This window comes from Nannospalax galili, unplaced genomic scaffold (assembly GCF_000622305.1).
Source record: "Nannospalax galili isolate Female #2095 unplaced genomic scaffold, S.galili_v1.0 scaffold586, whole genome shotgun sequence".
Lineage (NCBI taxonomy): Eukaryota > Metazoa > Chordata > Mammalia > Rodentia > Spalacidae > Nannospalax > Nannospalax galili.
In genome coordinates this window covers 304,420-313,911 of record NW_008355363.1, presented here as the reverse complement: position 1 = coordinate 313,911, position 9,492 = coordinate 304,420, and the positions used below count along the sequence as shown (strand labels likewise).

At 37.9% G+C, this 9,492-nt stretch overlaps 1 pseudogene; it reads right to left on the bottom strand.

Moving 5' to 3' along the window:
* Positions 1-9,492, bottom strand: part of LOC108491736 — a 33,327-nt pseudogene that overhangs the window by 7,329 nt on the left and 16,506 nt on the right.

Genomic DNA, 9,492 nt, shown 5'->3' with positions numbered 1-9,492 from the left:
TTTTTGGGTATGAAGAGCTGGTTCATCTAAGCTTCTGGTTCTCTTTTGATTTTATATTGTCGTGGCCGGATTTATTTTGTCTTCAGGGGTTCCCCGGTGGCCCAAATCCAATGTGGGTCAGAAGTTTTCAGACTTTCTCCTTAGGCCTGGAATCTTCTAAGAATGATTTTGGCCTCAGGAACTTTGGTGTTGGACTGACCTGAGATCCTGGCTGTGGTGTGCCACGCAGCTATGCAAAGGCAGATGGGGTGGGAAGAAGCCCCAACATTTCCCAGGGAGTGGATTGAGTAGCTGGGTTGTACTGGATGCAAAGGGCAGGGAGTGGAAAGGTAAGCCTCAGAGCCCCAGAAAGAGGCTGTCAGCCCCAGAAAGAGGCTGTCAGCCCCAGAAAGTGGCTAGCAGGTGTTGCAGGATCAGGGAAGTAAAGGGAGGTGAGGGCGGGGCCAGGTCCAGAAGCAGTGCTCCTAGGGCCCAGGGAAGGCACTAAGTTGTTCTGGGTGAAAAGGATTGCAAGCAGTATTGGTTCACCAGGTGTCTGGGGCCCCAAGACTAGGAATGGTGCAGGGCCCAAACTAGGAGTAGAGAACAGTGGGGGAGATGGAAGGGTGAATGTAGCTTGGGGAGTCAAATTGTGGAAGGCTGCGCTATAGACTTACCCCAAGAGGTCTGAGGATGGGAGTGCAGGCTATGAGAGCGGTCATAGCCTTTTTAACAGTAGCTTGTTCTTCCTTCTCACTCTCTTCAGGAACTCTATAGAAGTAGAGATCACGTATGACCTCCTATGGTGCTCATGGGAGATGGTGCCACCAATGGGCAGAACTTCTCAGTCCAGCATCAACCATATCAGATGTACAGTGTGAGCTCCCTTGTTGTTGTATGGGATAGCAATATATACACAGAACAGAGGAGAATCTCTCTTATACCTAATGATGTTTGTCAGGTTGACAGAAGGTGCCTCTGTGAGGGTCTGGTGATCAGCCCTGGAGTCAGTTACCACCAAGAGACATGGCTCTCTTAAAGTTGCTTGAGTCTGGTTAGTAAATGTCCCAGGAGTGAAGCAATGAGCAATTGAAGTGGCTCCAGTGGTAGCAGCAAACCAGCACAGCTGTCTGGCCAGTGGTTCTGGAGGAGATGACACTGACTTTAGCAGAGTTTTCAATGGCAACAAAGGTACAAGTTGCCAGCAACACCTTCTCCTAGGTCCTCCAGATTTATGACATAGATACCATCACTTTTCCTATTATAGATGTACTGTTCCATCCAGAAATCAAGGTTGGTGTCATCTAAGTGGGTTCTGGCTGCAAGGAACTTGAAAATACACTCTTTCCCCATTTGTAGGACATCAATAGCTTTTACCGTTAAGTTGTGGTGGGAATGAGAACACAGTATGGAGCCCTCTCTGGGCAGCCCACAAGAGGCCATTTGAACTATCTTGAAGATTGTTCTTCTGTAGCACCATAACCAATCACTCTATTATCAGGTGTTTTCTGTTTACGATGAATCGACATTATGCTAGCAAACATCTGACATTTAGGGAAGGTTCAACATTTGGCTATTTTTAAGCAGGCAGCTGAGAAATTCATTTCCATTCTAAGAAAGTGACAGGATGTTAAGAAAAGGAATCTTTTAAGTGCTGTTGGTAGGAACATAAATTAAGACAGACAATGGAAAAAACAGTATGAAAGCTTCTCAAAATTTAAAAGTGAAGTTACCTATTGCCCTCTGGCTCTTGAGCTTCTTCTCTTTCAACCCTATACTTACTAGTTTGACCCTCCTTCCCTCCCATTTAAATATCCCCATTTTACTCACTTCCCCCTTAGTAACACCTGTCTCCTACTGTTCTTCTCTCAGGTTCCTTCTTTACCTTTACCTCCCTGGTTCCTTACCACTTTTCTGACTCCTGCAGTTACATCAGGATATATACTCACACATAACGATTTGGTGCTCAGGTCCACAAATGAGGGAGAACAAATGACATTTGTTTTTCTGAGTCTGTGCTACTTCATTTAGTATAACAGTTTCTATTTCCATCCATTTACCTACAAATTTCATGTTTTTCTTTATCACTGATTAGAACTCCATTGTGTAAATGTACCACATTTTTCATTATCCAGTTTTCAGTTGAGAGACACTTAGGTTACTACCATTTCTTAGTCATTGTGAAAAGAGCAGGAACAAACATGATTGTACAAGTATCTCTTCAATAGGATGAGACCTTTGGGTATATGCCAAGGAGTGATATAACCCAGTCATATAGTAAGTTCATTTTTAGTTTTTTAAGAGCTCTCCACACTGCTTTCCATGTGGTTGCATGAATTTGCAGTCCCACCTGCAGTGGATGAGCATTCCCCTTTCCCCACAGCCTCCCAGTGTTCAGTATAATTTGTTCTCGTGATCTTAGCCAGTCTGGTTGGGGTAAGATGAAATCTTACGTAGTTTTAATTAAAATTTCCCTAATTACTAATAATGTTGAACACTTTTTTTTGTAACTTTTACAAAAACTTTACTGAAAATTTCATAAATGTGTATAAGGTGTTTTGATCAAATCCATGCCCACTCCTTCCCCTCCAACATTCCCCCGTCTGAAGAGGTAACCCTAAAACCTTTTAAGGATTAGATACAAGCTCCCAAATACTTTTGACAATTTTGGCCTTTGGAACAGAGTATGTTGCTAACAGGTCCAAGGACATTTTGACTTTTAGCCAAGAAACTGGCTACATTTCTTTGGGGTATTTTTACCCTAACTGTCTAGCCAATTCCTACTTCCTATTCTTATCATGCCATCTCTGAAGGGGTTACACAAATTACCAATAGGGAATAGGGATGCAGACGACTCTGGCTTCATTCATGCTGAACCGTGACACAGGGTGAGGCAATTGGAGTACCCCTTCAGTGGGTCTATCTAAAAGGCTCTCAAATTGCATAACTCTTGTCTCTAAGGGGAAAAGACAGTCCTTGAATCATGAATAGGAGATGTGAAGGAGAAGTAGAGGCAAGAGTACTTAGCATCACAAGTTCTAGACAGGGGCACTTTCAAATGTCCATATGAGAGTCCATTGGAGTTTCTTGACAAGGGCTTCCAAAAGCATCCCTCTATTGGGTTCTTCCTCAGTTTTCTTTTGTCTTCCAAGGCTGGACTAGTTGGCTGGGAAGAATGGCTGTATACTCAGGTGAAGGTCCAATGACTCTGCTTGGCACTCCTTTAATGAATGAGCGCAACCGTAAACAAGCCCATTTGTGACTATGTTTAATGATATGGCTCACTTTTTAAAAAGAATATTTTATTTATTTTTATTTTATAAGTATGAGTGTATTACCTGCTGTTAGGGTCTGAGACTCCGTGGGCTTCCCAGGAAAACAATATGTATGAGCATGGAGATGTAATTCAAGCAAAGTCTTTATTAAGCCAGCTAGCTGGGGTCAACCATCTTCCCAAGACACGCAGGCCTGGTTAGAGCAATCGACCATGAAGCAACTTCAGGCAAAGTTTATATAGGATTTTCACAGGTGTTGTACCAGAGCCTGTGCATTTTCACACAACCAATAGCTTTAAAATACCTAACCTATAGATTTAAGCTAATTCATGTGTGTCACCCTCTGAGTGGTACATGTCAGTTTCCTGATTTCTGTAATCTCTTATTTACACAAGCATTTCTGACTACTTTCTGTTATCTCTCACATGCCTACATGACTTATCACGGGTCACGCCCTGGGGCGGCAGCCCACATCCCATTATCTATCTCCGGGTGCCCTTATGTCTCAGTCTAGCCTTGTACCAGAGTTGAGTGGCTCTTACCCAGGAAGTTATAAGCAGTGAAGTAATTAAACTTAAGTACTATTAAATTCTCTCTCTCTCTTCAATTTTTGATTTCCTCTGTATTTTTCCCTTACACCTGCATGTGTGTAAGTGCACCCATGCCATGCAATGCTCAGGGAACTTAGAATAAGGCATTGAATCTTCTGGAACTGGAGTTACAGATGGTTGTTAGCAGCCATGTGAGTGCTGGAAATGAAACCCAGGTCCTCTGCAACAGCAGTCAGTGCTCTTAACCCTGAAGTCAACTCTCCAGTCCCAATGTTGAACACTTTTTTAAGATGTATATTAGCCATCTTTACTTCTTCTTTTAAGAATTCTCTGTTCAGAGCCCTAACCCATTTTTAATTGGGTCCTTTGTTTTCTTGATTCTTTGTCTTTTGTGTTCTTTATATATTCTGGATGTTAAACCTTTGTCAGATGTGTCACTGGTGAAGATTTTCTCCCACTCTGTGGGTTTTCTCTTCACTTCTTTGGTTGATTCTTCTGCTATACAGAAGCTTTAAAAAATGAAGCTATAATATGAATCAAGATTCTACTATTGGGTGTATATTCAAAGGAAAGTGAAATTATTTGACAAAGAAGTATTTACATTTCCATGCTCATTGAGCACTATTTGTACTAGCCAAGAAATGGAAATAACCAAAGTGTCCATCACTGTGCTGCATAGCTTTAGTTGTGAACTTGACACACCTGGGTTGAGGGAGTCTCAACTGGGGAATTACCTCCATTGGATTGGCCTTTGGCCATGTCTATGGAGCATTTTCTTGATTATTGAGTGATATGGGAGAGCTGATCTTACTGTGGGTGGTGCCACCCCTGGGCGGTTGACCCTGTATTGTATAAGAAAGCAGATTGAGCTTGGTCCAGGGGAGCAAGCCAGTAAGCAGCATTCCTCCAGGGCTTGTGCTCCAGCTCCTGCCTCTAGGTTCCTGCCCTGAGTTACCTTGGGCTCCCTGATGAATTGTGACCTGGGAAATGTAATCTAAATAAATCCTTTCCTCCCTGAGTTGATTTTGGTCAGAGCATTTCTGTCACAGTGATGAAGAAACAAACTAAAACAATCACCTAATGAATGAATAAGAAAAGTTGATAGATATATACAATAAAGTATTATGCTCTCATAAAATCATGAAATTTTCTCATTTGTCAGTTTGGAAACTGTAGATTGTAATGTTTAGCTAAATAAGCTCAATACCAAAGGACATTGAAGGATTTAAGGAATAATTATGTGAGGAGAAGCTTGATTCAAACTCTAAATAATACATATATTGAAACATATATTATCCCTTTAATATGAATATGTTTTAGTTTTCTTTCTGTTGCTGTAAAAAACACTGACCAAAATGAACTTGAGGAGGAAAGGACTTATTTCTTCTTACCACTCCCAGGTCACAGTCCACCACTGAGTGAAGTCAGGCAGGAACTCAAGACAGGAATCTAGAAGCAGGAGCTAAAGCAGAAACCATAGAGGAACAAGGCTTATTAGCTTGCTCAGCTAGTACACACCCCAAATCCAACTGCTCAGGGAAGGCCCTAGTGACAGTAGACTGGGCATTCCTATGTCAAGTAGAAATCACAGAAATGCCCCATAGACCTGACCAGAGACCAATCTGATGGAAATAGTCCCTCAGTTGAGATTCCATTTCCAAGTATGTCAGGTTGACAAAATTAACCACAATAATTTAATTTTTCTGTTTTTAAATGTTTAAAATCTATTAAATTCTTTTTAAAAATAGAATAGATGACACATCAAACTTCAATAAATACATTATATAAAAGGTAAAACATAATCTCTATCTTCAAAGTACTAAACAGATATACATGTAAGAATGGTGTTGGTTATTGAGTAAATGTATATCACGCACTCAAACATGAACAGTATCTTCTGCATTGCAAAACACACAAAAAAGCATTTCCATTAATATTCTAATTATGTTTTAATGTATTTGTATAGAGTAAAATGTACAACTTGAATAACTAGTTATGATCTAAGATTGCCTCAAAATTCCATTGTCTATCATTGTTGATGCAGCCATTGTGACTGCCTGAATGACCACATAGGATTGCCAAATGCTCCTTTAATCTTTTTTTTTTTTAAATCCATTGTGATGACAGTATAAACTAAGTAATACTCACAGCTGGCTTATGCAAATGAACCTGCAAGGATATCTTTTCTGTTAGATTTACTTTTTAACTGCTCTGTGTTATATTTTGTGTTTTACATAAGATCATTTATTCAAGATGGCATTATGATTGCCTCTGTAAATGTTTTAAATTGTTCAAATTAACCTAAATATATTTCAAACTTATTGGATATGGTTTTCTAGTTGAAAAATATGACTTATTGGGAATTACTGTCTAATCACTTTAAAATTTTCTTAGAAACAGTACTTAAGAATGGATAAATAGATGATAGATAGATCGATAGATAAATTATAAACAGATAGATATGGAAGAATTCAAGGAAGAAAGCAGTATATAAACTAGTTTCTTAAAATTTCTGAATTTAATAACAAGAAATAAAACACAATGCCATTAATACATCTCATTGGATTTTTTAGAGGATTCAACTTTAAATGGAATTGGAGTTGCTTTTTGAATGACAAATAAAAATTACATAAAATCAGTTTTTGCAATGCAATTAATTAATAATGAAACTTTAATTTTGTTGTTCTAAATTGTTATGAATACTGCTACAGCAAGTAGAAAAGTCACTGGACTATAACTGGACTATTTTATCAACATGTGACAGATTGCTTTTCATTTGGTATAAACATAAATGAATGATTTATATATATACATATATGTGTGTGTATGCTAATACAAAATCTGTTCTCACTCTCAAGGAATTATGGTTGTAAATTAAAGTTATCAATGATTTCTGAAAACACTCAATGAATTTCTAAAATGAAAAATGTAGGTCTTCACAATGATGTACAGATTCGTGCCAGATTGAGCACACTAGTTGTGCAGTATTGCAGTATCTTAATTTTATTATTAAATCTCTTTTGATACTCGTGTCCTTCTATTTTTATTTTGACTACTCATTTTTGTTAAGCATCCTAGTATCACAACCGTCATAGTACTGTTACTTGTCTTGCTACTGAGAATCAAGTTTATTTTTTTACAGATGTGTGAAAATCTCCATGCATTATTTTACTCCTCCAGTTGATTATCTTGCTGGCTTGTCCAATATGTAGAATTTTAACATTGCCATTCATGACCACATCACGGTCTTTATTGATTTTCTATAGAAAAATATCTCTTTGTTCGTTTTCTACAAAAATTGTCTCTATGGAGACATCTTTGATTGCAAACTGCTCCCAGCTGTCAAAAGTTCTTTGCTTTGAAAATTTATGCTATGACATGTATGGTGAAGGTGAAAAGAGAACACATCAAACTCACATTGTGTATTTTAATGAATTGACTTTTAATAGCGATTTGGAATTGATCACACCTCAAAAATAAAACATAGAAGTAAACAGAAATCATCACCTTTATTAAACTAATAGACTTTTAAAACTTTTTCTGTCTAGTTTATGTAAGGTAGATATTTCAAATCATATGTCATTGTTCCTCAAAATGCCTAGAGATGCTTTGGGGGATTGCAGTAAAAGGGTTATTGGGCATTAAATTATGAGGATGTGGCAGTGTTTGCCTGTAATACCCATGTTGTGATTCCAGAGAAAGTCAGATTCTGTTTCAAAAATTAAATTTAATGGTAGAGAGCAATAGGGGAAAGCAACTGACATCAGCCTTTGGTCTTCACATGCACAGACACACTTATGCATACACACCCCAAGCACGTGCACATGCATTCACACTAATAAGTAGGTAATACACAGAAGCAATAAGCACACATTCACAAAAACAAATAAACAAAAATTTAAAATATATTTGAGAAAAAACGTTGATGGATCAAAATTTTAAAATTCCATTATTATAAATGTAAAATTACTTCCAGTGAATGATTTTATCAATCAAGAGTTTTGTGAATGTACATATCACCATTAGTACCTATACAAATTTTTGTGCAAAAAGGAATAAAGTGAGTGAAAGAGTGTCAAGTGGTTAAACTTCTGGGATAATAGAAACACACTAGAATCATCATGGGCAAACTAAGTAGTATGGTCATTGTGAAAATTTATTGATCAATTTGTGGAAAAGTACCACTTTTCAAATGGGAAGAACAATAATCAAAATATCTGTGAAAAATACCTTAGATTTTCAAATTTGTTTGCTGTTGTAATGAATCATAATCATTTTCTTTCAGAAAGACTAAACATAAAGGGTATATGTGTACCAATATAGGTTTCAGCTCCGCACAGTTTGCAGAAGTTATTCTTTATCTTTTTGTCATCTGTAACAATTACTGTATAAAAATAAATGAAAATGGAAATTATTAAGACAAAAAGTGTATATCCTAGACTGGAGAAATGGTTCAACATTTAAGAGCACTTACTGCAGAGGTAAACCAAGTTTGGTTCCCAGCACCCATGTTGGGCAGCTCACAACTGTCTGAAACTCCAGATCCAGGGGGACCTGTTGCATCTGTGGTGTCCATGAATGCCTGCTTTAATGTTCACTGCACATACCCACACATAGACATACACACAGGTATATATTAAAAAGCTGTATATCACCAGGCATAGTGGTGGACACCTTTTCATGTACAATTTTTATGAAATTTTTTGTGCACTTCATACAAAGCATCTTAATCATCTTTATACCCCCTTCCCCATCTTTAGTCACCATAGACCCCCACCAGAGTTCATGCATTCTTTCATATATGTTAAAGCCTATAGTGCACCCAGGTGTCCCTCAGTACAAGTTCATCCACTGGGTTCTAGTCAGCTTATCTAGTTTCTCTCCTTTAAAGAAGATCATCTCTTCCCTCACTCGGCAGTAATCAGCTGCTAGTAGTTCTTTGGCTAAGTGAGGCCTGATGCCCTTTTCCCAAGTTCTATGCTGCATTTTTATCTGATTGAGTTTGTATGGGTCTTTTGCATGCTGAAGCAATTGGTGTAGGTTTATAGGAGCACGTTACCAGGAGCCTGTAAGACTCTGTTTCCATATGGTCATGCACCTCCTCCCCTGGATCTTACAATCTTTCCACCCAGTCTTTTGGAATGGTCCCTGAGGCCTGAGTGAGTGAAGTTTAATATAGGAGTCCTGTCCTGGGACCCATAGTTTGCATATGCTTAATCTCTGCACTTTGTCCATTTGTGACCTTTTGTGTTCATTGTCTGCTGTTCTTTGAGAAAGCTTTGTTAATGAGGATTGAGAGCTCTAGAGAGAAAGAAGCCAGTGAATTTCTATAATATCTAGGCCACCCTGATCTTCGTAGGAAGTTCCAGGCCAGCAAAATCAAAACAAAACAAAACAAAACATAAAAGCAACAACAATAACAAAACACAAAACAAAACAAAAAAAAAACAAAAAAGTATATCTTACTTTGTTGCTTTTGTTTCTGAGCAATTTAGAGAATTAGAGAATTAGAGAATATGGATAAAAGGATTAATAGATGCATTCAGCAAGATAAGACTAAAATAAACTTGATAAAAAACTTATAATACTTCTTTTTTAAGCTCCGAAAACACTTTGCTACTTTGTACTGCATTTCAACAATGAATTATCTCCAGGTAACTGTCCTTTAATTTTACTTCCCAAAGTAA